At 40.2% G+C, this 14344-nt stretch overlaps 2 non-coding genes across 2 annotated transcripts; both read left to right on the top strand.

Annotated features, from left to right (window-relative positions):
- The first annotated feature begins 1401 nt into the window (after positions 1 to 1401).
- Positions 1402 to 1472, top strand: TRNAG-GCC (transfer RNA glycine (anticodon GCC)). The gene has a single exon. It is a non-coding gene; the product is annotated as a tRNA-Gly (tRNA).
- Positions 1473 to 13869: 12397 nt separating this feature from the next.
- On the top strand, positions 13870 to 13940 carry TRNAG-GCC (transfer RNA glycine (anticodon GCC)). Its single transcript has one exon. It is a non-coding gene; the product is annotated as a tRNA-Gly (tRNA).
- Positions 13941 to 14344: the final 404 nt, after the last annotated feature.

The following is a 14344-nucleotide window of genomic DNA, read 5'->3' as shown; positions in this document are numbered from 1 at the left end:
TTATACTTTACCTTTAAAATATTTTAATCTTTAGATCAAACAAATTTGAATTTTAAACCATTTTCATTTATTTGTAAAATTTTAAACTTATAATTTTTCCCTTTTTTTATCTGGACATTGTTTTTATAATAATCACATACATATACATATATACGAATAGAAATAGAAATTATTACGAAATTAGTCAGCTGAGAGGATGGAATTTCTCAAGATGCAAAATCTCTTTTACGGCCAAAAGAAATTTGATCCTTTTTCAAATCTAAACCATTTTCATTTATTTGTAAAATTTTAAACTTTAAACTTTGTTTTTTCCTTTCTATCTATTTTCATGAGAGGGATCGAATTTCTAGAAGTACAAATTTTTTTACTCATCCTTTTAGAATGAAAAAAGATTTAATCTCTATCATAAATAAAAAATTAAAATAAATCTAAAATATTAAAATATATATATATTTTTAAATAAAAGCAAAACGGTTGCCACGTCCAAAAAAGAATAAACTTAAACTTAAATTCAAAGTATTAAGGGTAACTGAAACCTTTTCAAACTCAAGCGTCTAATAATAAAAAAATATTTATACATAAACTGATATTGCCTAAATTCTCACGCGTCATAATACAAGTAATAGACAAAAACCCAGAAATACATGATGATTATTGGGTTGAATCATCTAAATTCAATCGTAATTTTAACCATTAAATTCTTGCCGATCATATTTACACAATTACATTTCTTTCTGAGAGTAATAACATAAATCTATAAATGTTATTTAACTCTTTCACTTAGACTGGTTTATATTTTTCAAAACATCATCACTGCAATTAAACTGATACCTGCTGTACCTTTGGAGGACCAAAAGATAATGAAAAGCGGCCATGGATAAGGATATCAGGATGTGAAATGCAGATAATTCAACCAGGCGGTAGCGCAGTATGTATTTAAAATCCGCTGTAATTCTCTTTCAACTGAGGTTAGGGTTTGGTGCAAATCCACTTAAGTTTGAGAAATTTCGACAGGTTCTGTTAATGCCGTTAAATTCTTAGCCGTGGTGATTCGCAGAGGACTCTTAATATAAAATTTCACCTCAATTGATGAGATTTTGAGCCTAAAGATTAGCGGACAGGGAAATTCGAGAGAAGGGACCTCTGAACAAGTCCACGGGTCAAATGTGGGCTCAACTTTATATCTAGACTGTTCTGGAAACTCGTCGGAGTTCGGTAGAGAGCAAAGGACATCACAAAATTTGCGACGGAAGACATTCTGCATCAAACGCGAACACCTCTGTGCCCGGCATTACATATATGACAGGAGTGACTGGAGGTTCCGGCAAGGTGAAGTGCAAAACGAAAAATTATATGTTTTTAAATAATAGAAAGAAAAGAGAGATGCTGTTGTGCTCATTCGCACCAGTGGTCTAGTGGTAGAATAGTACCCTGCCACGGTACAGACCCGGGTTCGATTCCCGGCTGGTGCAGCGAGATAATAAATTTTTGCTTCAATTGTGCGTTAACAAGAATCTCATTTTATTTTCTGTTTCGATTCTAGGTTTTCATAGTTTTTAGTCGAAGGTTCATGTACGCTGCTTTCGAAAATGGCAAAGAAAGCTGGTGGTGAGCGGAATAGTGTTGGGGTTTGTAACTGGAAAAAAGATTCAGTAATGGTGTGTCCTAGTTAATCTCTGGTGCACAAAATGGGCGCTCTGGGATACCTTTCAAGGTTAAATTTAAGGGAAGGGTATTAACAAAACAAAGGAGACAATTTTAAGGAACTCCAAAAGTTCTACCGTCTTCACAGTCAAGAGATTCGAACAGGGGTCGATGCCTCAGCTGAGATATAGTGAAACCATTCTGGTTTTCCCCAAAATTTGAATTACAGGCACTAAAGTTTTAAGCGGCGGTTGATGTACCTAATTCGCCTATAAATTAAACCTGGGGATTCGATCGACAGGTCTTCTCTTCGCCGTAAGAAGGACACTACAATCTTTAGACAGCTAAAATACAAGACTGACTACGGAATCACCTCGACCAATCAGCTAAGATAGTGGTGGGACCCTGATCACTTGCTTGCGATCACCCAATCAAATTTTCCTGGATATTACTACTGGCGCCAGATCCTTCAGAGATCCTCCAATCAACTGTGAACAACCCTCTGACATCCTGCAAAGTGGACGGTGATGGGAAACAGAAACAATACATGCTGGCTGATGACCTGTAATACTGCTGACCTGTCACGGTGGGCCATATAACTTATTCCTTGACCTGCTAACCGGACAACTTGGACAGTTTTCGTGGAGGAAAATGCAAAAAGGATTGGCGGAGAAAATCTCGAAAAAGAAAGGAGACGTGGCGATATGCGCTATCGGGATTGGCGGTGAAAACATTGACCAAAATGGAAAATTTGGACTTTCCCTCCCTCCGGATGAGGCTCTGCTGATAGATATAGCGGTACAGGTAAAGGCACAATACAAGAACTCAAAAGAAACAGCGCAGTCGGAAAACCCACAGCCACAGCCATAGCCGGACAACCTCAAATCCTCAAGAAGACATCAACAAAAACCACTCAAAGTCTACCCCGCAAAAAATTGACTGGTTATTGAAGCGGAAGGACACTAGGAAGAATCAATCATATTGAAAAAACAAGCTCAGGTTGGTCGATGGGTTTTCTGCCATATGAATGGTGCCCAAATGAAGAAATGGGCTGAAACATGGTGGCAACCACTTCTCAAATACTGACCAAGAATCATTGCTCTCCAAAATGGATGGTTTGCTTTCCATTTTCTCACAGCAGAGGATGCAAACCTTATTGCTGACAGACCATGGGTTCAAGGTCGGGGCTACCTGTCTCCCCATAAGTGGACCTTTGGTTTTGACCCTACAATAGACAATCCTCGGAGGAACATTCTTTGGGCCAAACTTCCAGGACTCTCACTAGAACTATGGACTCGGAAACCTATCACAAGCATTGCAAACAAAATAGGAAAATTCTATTACCTTGATGAAAGCAACTTGGAAGGGATGATAAAAAACGCTGCATGGGTATTGATAGAACGATCGCTATCAGGGGGCTTTCTGAAGAAATTGACCCATATTGGGGTCCATGTTCACGCAAGCAAATTATTGACTACTAGCCAATTCCTTTCCGATGTCTCATATGTCATGCCACAGGACACCTGATGCAAGTTTGCCCAGAAAGACATGCACGAGCAGACTCTTCCAATGCTGCAAAGAGACGTGTTGATTTCCTGGCACATTCCACCATTCTACACGGCACCCTTCCCTCTACAAATTCTGAATCAAATGATTCTTCCCACTCAAAATCCCTACCTCTGAGAAACATCCTTATTACTCAATCTCTACTTCCACCTAAATATCTCTCCACACAACTAGCACCCAACAAGCCTGTCCTCAAAATTCCTGGTCCAATCTCTCCTATCCCCAATTACACTTCGAAAAACAATCACTGCAAACACATAAACCTTCGTCTTAACCCGACCATTAAATATTCCTACTCCATAAAACACTTGCCCTTGTCTGCACTGCTATCCAATAAACCTAAACCCTCTCGTAAAGCATGGAAGGGGTTTGATCTGGCCCCTACCACTGAACAACAAAATTCAATTGAACATCTATACTCCTCCCCAATCAAATTTGGGGCTCCATCTAGACGCACTTTCACTCCATTCTCAGAGGACTTGGAACTCGAGGCTCTAGCTAAGGAGTCAAAATCTTCTATGGAACCCTTGACCATTAAAAAATCCTTTCTCGATCTGGATGGCCCTCCTCCTTGCCCAGCTAACTTCAAAAATGTGACCACTCATCAGAGGAAGGGACCAAAATTAAAAAAAAAAACTGCAAATTGTACCATCGCTCCATCCAACCTATTGGATCAATTCCAAAATGTTCTTGTCAACCATCCACTGCTAATTGCCCCCTTATCCTCCAAAAACTCGGATCCTTAGAGCAAAGGCTTCCGACATGGACCTTCCATAATGTCCATAATGTCCCTAAATGTAAGGGGAAGAGGTCTCAGTAGGGGGTGCTCACTATCCCCTCTTTTATTCATTTTGGTCATGGATACACTTAGTCTTCACATCAAAAATGCGGTTGCTGCAGGGAATATTGGACCCCTTTCCATCTCCAGAGGTAACACTCTTACGCACAACCTATTTGTGGACGACTTTCTACTGTTCGCTATGCTTTGCAGAAATACTTGGCATAAAATGCATGAGATTATAAATTTATTTCAAAAGGCCACAGGTTTATATGTCAATGGAGGTAAATCTACTTTTCATTATGGTAAGGTTAACGCAGAAGAGATGGAATATATCTCACAGCTATTTAACATCCAGGCTGTTTCCATAAAAGAGGGGGTAAAATACCTGGGGTATCATCTGAAACCCACGGGCTACAATTCCTCTGATTGGTCATGGATCTTAAACAGATTTTATAAGAGAATATCAGGGTGGGAATTTAAATGTTTATCTGTTGCTGGCAGAATGATCTTAACTCAGTCAGTTCTTGCTCAAATCTGTGTATATTGGGCGCATCTGTTCTACATTCCATCGACTATAATTAAAAAACTGAACAGTTTAATGGCAATCTTTATTTGGGGAGGATGCAAGGAAAAGAGAAAGTATCATCTTACGAAACTGGAAAACATCACCCTCCCAAAAATCAAGGGAGGCTGGGGCATCATGAATTTGCGTCGCTTTGGCATGGCTCTACTGTGCAAATCAATGTGGCGAGCGGTCTTTGGGAATAGCTTATGGAGTCAAACCATTAGAATGAAATATATGGGGAATGAAGATATTTACTTTTGGTACAAGAACAATTTTAAATGGCCCGCTCAAGGATCGGCGATTTGGAGAAGTCTACAAAAGACTCTTCCTTTTTTCTGCAGGAACTGTATATGGAAATTACAAACTGGAAATAACATCCTTATTGGTGTTGATAAAATCAAAGGAGTTGAAATGGATCCTCCAATCACTCCACAGTTTCTATCGCTCCTCCACCATAAAGGTCTCTTCTTCTGGGCACAGGTTATGAATGGATGGCAGGATGACATACCTCAATGGAAATCGGACAGAGAACTCGGACTAGAAGGAGAAATGGCCGCCCAATGGAATAGAATTGTTTGGAATATGAAAAATGCAGGTTTTTATAAAACAGAGGACAAAGATTGCATTGAATGGCAGGTTAAAAAAGGTAGATCCATTGTATTAGTAAGAGACATATATATTTCTCTGATAGAACAGAGAAGGGAGACCTCAAAAAAAATCTTTCCATACTCTCTATGGAAGGTAAGCTGCCCACTAAAAATCATTATATTTTCGTGGTTAGTTTTCCACAATAAAAACCTCACTTGGACAAATTTGCAGAAAAGGGGCTGGCAGGGACCAGCCATATGCTCTATATGCTCAGCCAACATTGAAGACAATCTGCACATTTTTTTAAAATTCCCTCTATCTCAGAGTTTGTGGGTGCAAATGGCGAACTACCTTGGATTTCCTACAATCTCACACCCATCCATGGAGGATGCTTATGAATGGTGGGGATCTCAAAAAACTATCTGGCGTCCCATTCCATTAATTGTTTGCTGGTTCATATGGAAGTGGAGAAACAAAAGAATCTTCCAGAATTGCAAGGAGAGTTTTGGGCGTATTATAGATAAGGCTATTCCTTTTTATCTCTCCATACTCCATAACATCCCCCTACAGAAAAACAACAGGTGACAGCCTCGGACTCTCAGCAACTTTTCTTCCCAAGGGCCCATTTTGACGGTGCGGCAAAAGATGGAAAATGCGCTTGTGGGGTTTACATTGGTATATCAAATGATCTCCAATATTTCCTGTATTGGAATGGTGGCAATGGGACAAATAACAAAGCAGAGGCCATGGCCCTGCATGGGCTGCTTCTTTTCTGTATTTTCATGGACATCGGCCCTATCAATGTATATGGGGACTCTAAAATAATCATAGATCACGTGAATGGCATACATGTCATAAAAATGACAGCCTTTCTGGATGGTTGACCAGGATTGCATCTCTATGGAAGCCTGCTTTTTTCCCTATCTCTCATATAAAACGTAATCAAAATGAGATAGCGGATGAACTTTCAAAGAAGGGAATGCAATCTTCAGTGGGTAAGTGGCATCTGAGCATCACCATGGAATCCAGTTCATATGTCATCCAGCCTTTCACTATGCCAGGCATATAAGGTCGATAAATTCTGGTATGCTACAAGCTCCCTTTTTCTGGATAATATCCCAGCTTGCAGGTATATACTTTTTTTGAAAATCCTTTGAAATATTTCTATGTTTAAAAGGTTTCTATATGCTGTCCAAAATTTTGTATATGTAGCAACGAAAGACATATAGATGACAAATATCTGTTGAATAGGAGATCATATCCGGGACAATGCCCGCCATATATTTGTAAATACAACACTGTTTTTTGGGACATAATATATACTATACTGCTTTTTCTTCTGAGGAAAAAAAAAAAGGATTGGGATCAGCCCAAAAAAGACGATCCCTGAAAAGTCTAATCAACTTTCATAATCTTGAAATTGTGTTGATTCAAGAAACCATGACTACAAAAGACAAGACGTGGGGAAAATTGTGTTGATTCAAGAAACCATGACTACAAAAGACAAGACATGGGGTTATCTTCTAAAGATCTGTCCAAACTGGAATGAATGTGCAATTAGTGCCTCTAGTCTATCCGGCGGTCTAGTGACAATGTGGAATCCAACAAATTACAACTTCAAAGGCTTTAACACATCTGCAGGTTTAATAATTACGGGAGAATAATAAATGTATATGCTCCATATACTAACAGAAAGGAATTATGGTCAAATGTAGCACAACTTGGTCTCTTGGAGCTCGATTCACTGATCATGGCTTGGGATTAATTTCTCCACATACATCTCTGAGATCTGGGGCTCCCACTGTAGACTTGACAAGCTGGGGACTTTCTTCACGGATATTTTAAGCCAGAATAATCTTCGAGACATTAAACCAATCCCAATTGGACCCACATGGAAAAATGGGTGTTGGGGTTCACAAGGTATAGCAAAACCCCTGGATGGATTCTATGTAAATGAATGCACTGCCAACCGCCTTAAGGTACTCAACTCCAAGATTCTTCCTATCAAAATATCTAATTATTTCCCAATTATGTTGGGATGGAACAGGGAACTGCATTCAAAAGCCTGACCTTTCAAATTGAACCACTTCTAGTTAAAAGAGTCGGATTTCATTGATTTGGTACAGACTTTCTGGAAGATGCCATTTGGGGACCGGGGTTCTCGGAAAATGGACATGCTAAATGGCAAATTGAGAGCCCTCAAAGTAAGGGTCTGAGAATGGGAAAGAAGGGAAAAAAGGGACATGAACAGGGAATTACTGGGGATTGAGAAACATATCAAGAGCCTAGAAGACCCATCTGACCATGAATTCTTCACTGAACACAGAAAGCAAGAGATTCTTAAATTGGAAATCCGAAGATCGCAGATCTTAAAAAGATAATCAGAAGAACTCCAGTAAAACAACAGACAAATGTTGGTTGAGGAGGGTGACAAGAACAATAAATTCTTTCACCAATAAGTCAAGATGAGACAAAAAAAATTGTATATGAAACATTATTTCAAAAACAAGGGAAAATCTCATCACACAATAGGAAATCGAAAGGGAGGCAACAAGACATTTCAGCAGAAGTTTCTGCTCCAGGGAAGATGCCTCTTTCATCAAACAAATGGAAATATGTGACCTCTTCAATTTCACACCCAGCATGGAGGACTCCAAGTATATGGAACACCCAATCACACAAGAAGAAGTCCTCAACGTCTTAAAGGAAATGGCACATGGAAAAAGTCCTGGACCAGACGAATGGATAATGGAACTTTTCATCCATTTCCATGATATTATGATTACTGAGTTGACTGAGATGGTGAAGGAATCACGTTGTCTTGGTTGGGTATTCGACGCCACAAACGCAATTTTCATAACCCTTATTCCAAAGGTCCCTCAACTAGTCTCGTTCTCCAATTATCGCCCTATTTCTTTATGTAACACCATATACAAACTGATCTCCAAAACAATTGCGAATGGGATCAAACCTTTTTTGTCCAAACACATTTCAGTTGAACAGTTAGGCTTCCTGGAGAACCAGTAGATCCATGACGTTGTTGCATCCACACAGGAAAGTATACACTCTATCAAAACCTGCAACCTTGATGCTTGCCTAATGAAAATTGACCTCTCCAGGGCATTTGACTGTGTTGACTGGGAACTATTGTGGATGATTCTGCACAAAATTAGCATGGGGTCTTTATTGATAAATTGGATTAAAGCTTGCATTAAGACGACCTCCCTAGCTATCTTAATAAACAACTCTCCTACTGAATTCTTCCAAATATCCAGAGGACTTAGACAAGGCTGCGCTTTGTCTCCTCTTCTGTTTCTCATCACAATCGATGGACTGTCCAGAAAATTAACAAATGCTCGAGATCGTGGACAAATCACTGGCTGCAGAATTGGAAACAGGGTATCCCTTTCACATTTAATGTTTGCAGAAGATCTCCTCACAATAGGCAAATCTGATCCTTCTGAATGGCGGGTGATCTTCAATATAATTACAGATTTTGGAACCACATCAGGCCTTCTTGTGAACCAGTCAAAGTCTTTATTGATCTCGAGTGATCCAGAAGCCACAGAGATAATGGAGATTGCTAACATCTTTGGGGTTAAATCCTCACAAATGGACGATGGCTTCACCTACTTGGGCTTTTTTCTAAAGCCTAACGGATACAAAATCAAACACTGGGACTGTCTGTTGGAAAAAATCAGAAAGCAACTCTATATGTGGTCTCACTAGTGGATATCCATGGGGGGGCGTATTTATTCTGGTAAAATTTGTTTTGCATAGCATCCCTATATACTGGATGCACATCTTCAAGCTACCTCAAGGAGTTATGCGCAAGCTTAATGTAATAATCACAGGTTTCATATGGGCCGACACTCAACAAACTCAAAAATTCCATATGGTCAGTTTGGACATCATAAACTGCTCGGTCAAACAGGGTGGATGGGGGCTATTGGAGACTCATTCCTTCAACTCGGCACTATTACTCAAAAAAATTTGGAGAGCGATCACAAACAAGGGAATTTGGAACCAAATTATAAAGATCAAATATCTTCAAAACATGATAAAATATGATGTTCTATTAAATAAATGGCTCTCCAGGTGAGATTCTTGGAGAGTGCCCAAGCACTACACACAATACTACATTCATCAATCAGGAGAACAGCCTAGTACATATAGGCTTTCTCACAATCAGGGTGGTTTCAACCACTCCCTAGATAGTAGGATCTGAGATCTAAGATTAGAGTCTCAATCCTATCATCATCACAACAGTAATCTAAGTTTAGCTTTTTCCATTAATTCCAACACTCCTGCTTAATGGAGAAAGGGTATTGAACAATAACATATGCCTACTGGTCTAGTCTCAACTAGGCTTACAATTAAAACATGAAACAACTTGGTAACAAAGGTTTTCATTTTTGTCTTCTTGCAGCAGAGCCCATACTTGTTCATCTTGAGTCGAGGCTTCATCTTTGCTTTTCTCACCATGAGGTAGTGATGTATCTTCACCTCATTTCTTCCCCAGTGATGGAAAGCTTGACTTCTTATTCTCGCCCTTCTCAAGATTATGACAGGTTGGATAGGAGAATTTTCCCTCTCACTATTTTTGGTGTCAATCATCTGAAAGTCAGCGATGATGTCTTCATCATTCATTGATTTAACAACTACACACACAGAAATATTAATGAGATCATCACAATTTAAATTTAAATTTAAATTTAAATTTTCTCCAACTTTGTCTTCTTCTGCCACATCTTTGCAATCAGCTTCATGTGGCTCTTCCAATTGATCTTCAACACTTTGTTCCTCTTCACACCCTTCCTGAAGATCAACTCACGTGTCTTCAATCTCAGGATTCTGCACAACAGATTGTGCCTCTCGATTCTGGTGGTCATCAACAGAACCACAGTTTTCTAAATTTTCTTCTGACTTGAACATACTACCCATGCTAATTCCAAATGCCAACATGAGAAAATCATCAGCATCGGAATCAAAAATATCTAAAAATATAGACATGTTTTTAAAGTCCAGCTTATCTCACTTCGAGATTTCTTTTCGACTCCACACAGTGCTTGAGCTCCAACAACCCCGTTACCACGCAGGCAGGAAACTTCTCCCTTTAGCAACTCTTCAACTATAGAACCTTGTAGACTGTGGCTTCTGTGCCACACAGGGCTTAGTGCCCTCGACTCTGGCGATGAGCGACTAAACGACCTCTCACAAACTGGAAACACTATCAGTATCTAATTCTGATGCACATATTTCTTTACCATTCAGCGTGTTCAGCGGTAAGAGGATTCTTAAGGAGTTCAAAATGCAGAAAATCCCAAAAAAAATATCAACCAATATTACTGTGAAAGAAGGGCGTGCATGAATCGAACATTGGTGGTGGTCAATGGCTCCGGCGCAAGTGAGGTGTGGTGAGTGAGACTTGAAGGGGCTAGAATTGTCTGCCTTCCACGGCAGGGTGAAGTCAGGATGGCAGTGCTGCCACCTTAGCAAGTGGCTGATTCTTTCTAGAAAAGCTAGTGGACAGATGGCAGTGATCTTCACGAACGCGAAACTCACCGATCTACACAAGTGATGATCTGGTGCCCAGATCACGTCTTAAATCCAATGTGCTGCCTAGATTTAAATCCTCAATAAGCCCTCAGTTGTGCGTTGCAACAACAGGCTAAACCCTCGCTGCCAGAACAACTTCAAATGACCACGCTGCTATAGGAAAACGACCTCAGAGGCCCTTGCTGCCATCCGCCATAACGCGCTAGCATTCGTTGTAACGATCTCCAATTTACTTTCATAGTGACTGTGTCTCCTTCTCGTGCATATATTGTTGGGCCTGGAAACTTGCCATTCGCTGTAACGATCGTCGAGTAACATTCTTGACTTTTATGTCAAATTCTTAGGCACGCGACAACGACTTGTGTGGCCTCCGGGTAATCTAAGCGACGTCTTCCTGCGATCAAGCGATCAGCCTCCAGGAAGAAATCAAGTGATCTTGCCTTCCTTCTCAACGCAAGTCCAGCCTCCTCGGCTTCCACGCAAGCCTCCACGCAGACCTCACGAAGTGCAATGACAGGGGTTATGCAACGTTTATGCTCCGATACCATGATAAAATATGATGTTCTATTAAATAAATGGCTCTCCAGGTGAGATACTTGGAGAGTTCCCAAGCACTATACACAATACTACATTCATCAATCAGGAGAACAACCTAGTACATGTAGCCTTTCTCACAATGAGGGTGGTTTCAACCACTTCCTAGATAGTAGGATCTGAGATCTAAGATTAGAGTCCCAATCCTATCATCATCACAACAGTGATCTAAGTTTAGCTTTCTCCATTAATTCCAACAAAACAGAGACTTCATTGTCTGGATTCGAGCTAGTGCTCCAAATCCACAACACTGCGCGTACTCATGGCGCACATTTCTTCACAACAAGCATCGACTATTCAGCAATTTAAAATGGGATGTCGGAAAGGGTTCCATTGCTAAAATCGGCTTGGATCCCTTATCTGGTCTAACAGGTCCTCATCTATTATCCTTTCAACTTATTAATTTTCTGTATAACAATGGTTTATCTGTGATACAGGACATTGCAAACAAAAATCTCTCATCCTCCACTTATACACACTGGAAAGACGGGGAAGAGCTGGAAATCCCTGCTCATTTCATCCAGGATTGGAATTCAGATATCATTGATCTCAGACTTTCAAGGATTGTACTCTCCACTAAAGAAGATAGATTTACTTGGTGTTGCAGATCACAACAAGATCGGATAACAGCATCTGAGGCATATGAGATAATACATCAGCCTCACCGAAACAATCTTATCTTTCCTTGGCTGGTCCGAAGTTGGAAATGGAATTTCCCACTCAAAATAAAATGTTTCTCTTGGCTTGTGGCGCATAATAGAATATTGACTTGGGACACACTCAGAAAGCGAGGTTTCCAGGGGCCAGGAAGATGCGACCTCTATAAATCTGCAGGAGAGGACATTAATCATCTCCTCATCCTATGTCCTTTGCCTCCTCTGCCTGGAAAAACGTGTTCCGAATCCTGGGATCACTGTGACATCCTTTCCTGCTTTGGTTGTTGGCCTGAGGACCACCCACAACACCGAACGTTGGCTTTTTTCATCATATGGGGAATTTGGATAACCAGAAATGCCCTCACTTTTGAGAATATCCCTCCCAACATCTGGCAAACCAGCTGCAACATTTTCACTTTCTATCTAGAATTCTCTTCTGACAAACAATTGATTCCTAAAAGCCCTTCTCCTCCTAGCAACATCTGGTCTTCCTTCCCAGTAGGTTTTTTTGATGGGGCCTCTTCATTTGACTCCTGTGGATGCGGAATGGTTATCTAAGTTCTGAAAGACACTACAAGTTCCACTGGAACTGTGGCTCTGTAACTAATTCACGAGCAGAACTCCTTGCTCTCTAGGGGGTCCTATTCTGTGCATCTTGGCTTGGAATCTCATCTCTCACTGTCTTTGGGGACTCCAAATCCATCATAGATTGGGCAAACAATAGAGGCTCCTTGAACTCATCAAACCTAGATACATGGAAATGCCGAATCAAAGTTCTGCTCCAGGCTTTCAACTCTGTCACCATTACCCACATCTATCAAAGATAGAATGGCGCAGCAGATCTATTATCAAAAGAAGGTTGTAGCAGGTCTTGACAAGATCTTCTACAAATATTTTGCCTCTGGTTCTCTTCAATGATTGGGATACATTCTGATTTAATTGAATGCACCTGCTAATGAATTCAGAAACTGCCATTGGAATATGTAATAGGAATGATCCATCTCTGCAATTTAGAGCAATGCCAATCAAGAATAAATTTACTGGTTTTTAGAAATATTTATTTCAATATAGGAACGGTTCTGCTTCAACACGGAAGACGAAACAGCGGGATCCTAATCCCCTGTTTTAATTGTACTTTCTTATTGCTATTAATACGAAAGCGTTTTTCTGTTTTTGGAAAAATGCTGCTTTCGAAAATACCCGTCCGTTTCTTGCAGTAACTGGATCTGAAGATAGACTAGGTCGTTACATTTTGTTTGAGAGATAAACAAACAGTACTGCCAGCCAACAAGCAATTTCTGTTTGCTTCCCTTACATATCATCTACTTTCCTAATTCTTGCGGAGTTATTTTATCAATTCCTGTTGTCGTAGTATGGTTGTAAGTATTCTCACCTGTCACGCGGGTATATTTTTTGCTCTTTGCGCTGACATTTTATGTGGGAAGCGCTCAGTGTTTATGGAACTAGTTGATACCAGTAGAGAGTAGGGTTTGGTGCAAATCCATTTAAGTTTGAGAAATTTGGACGAGTTCGGTTAATGTCGTTATATTCTTCGCCATGGTGATTCGCAGATGACTCCTAATAGAAAATTTCACCTGAATTGATGAGATTTTCGAGCCTCAAGATTACCGGACAGGGGAATTCGAGAGAACGGACCTCTGAACAAGTCCACGGGACAAATGTGAGTTCAAATTTATATCGAGACTGTTCTCGAAACTCGTCGGAAGTCGGTTGACAGCAAAATTTGTGACCGGAGACCTTCTGCATTACATATATGACAGGCATGACTGGAGATTACGGTGGGGTGAAGTGTTGATATAAGCGGTTAGATTCACAGTTTTCGCGGATCAGATTAACACAAAAAAAGACTATTTCTATAAAATAGAAAAAAAAGAGATAGGCTAAAGAACAAATACGCACCAGTGGTCTAGTGGTAGAATAGTACCCTGCCACGGTACAGACCCGGGTTCGATTCCCGGCTGGTGCATAGGAAATCGCTTTTATGTTTCGATTGCTGGTGAGCAAGATATTCATTTTCTTTCTTTGTTTCGAATTTAGGTTTTCTGGTTTTTTAGTCGAAGGTTCATGTATGCTGCTTTTGAAAATACCCGTCCGTTTCCTGCAGTAACTAGATCTGAAGCTAGAGTAGCTCATTGCATTTTGTTTGAGAGACAAACAAACAGTACTGCCAGCCAACAAGCAATTTTTGTTTGCTTTCCCTTCATTTCATCTGCTTTCCTAATTCTTGTGGAATTATTTTATTAATTCCTGTTGCTGTAGTATGGTGGTAAGTACTCTCACCGGTCACGGGGGTATATTTTCTGCTCTTTGCACAAACATTTTATGTGAGAAACGCTTAGTTTTTATTGAACTAGTTGATACCAGTAGAAA

This window comes from Pinus tabuliformis, chromosome 6, assembly GCF_031772625.1.
Source record: "Pinus tabuliformis cultivar Carrire ecotype Pingquan chromosome 6, CPIR1, whole genome shotgun sequence".
NCBI lineage: Eukaryota > Viridiplantae > Streptophyta > Pinopsida > Pinales > Pinaceae > Pinus > Pinus tabuliformis.
Note: the sequence above shows the minus strand (reverse complement) of the source record. Positions and strands in the feature narration are given on the sequence as shown.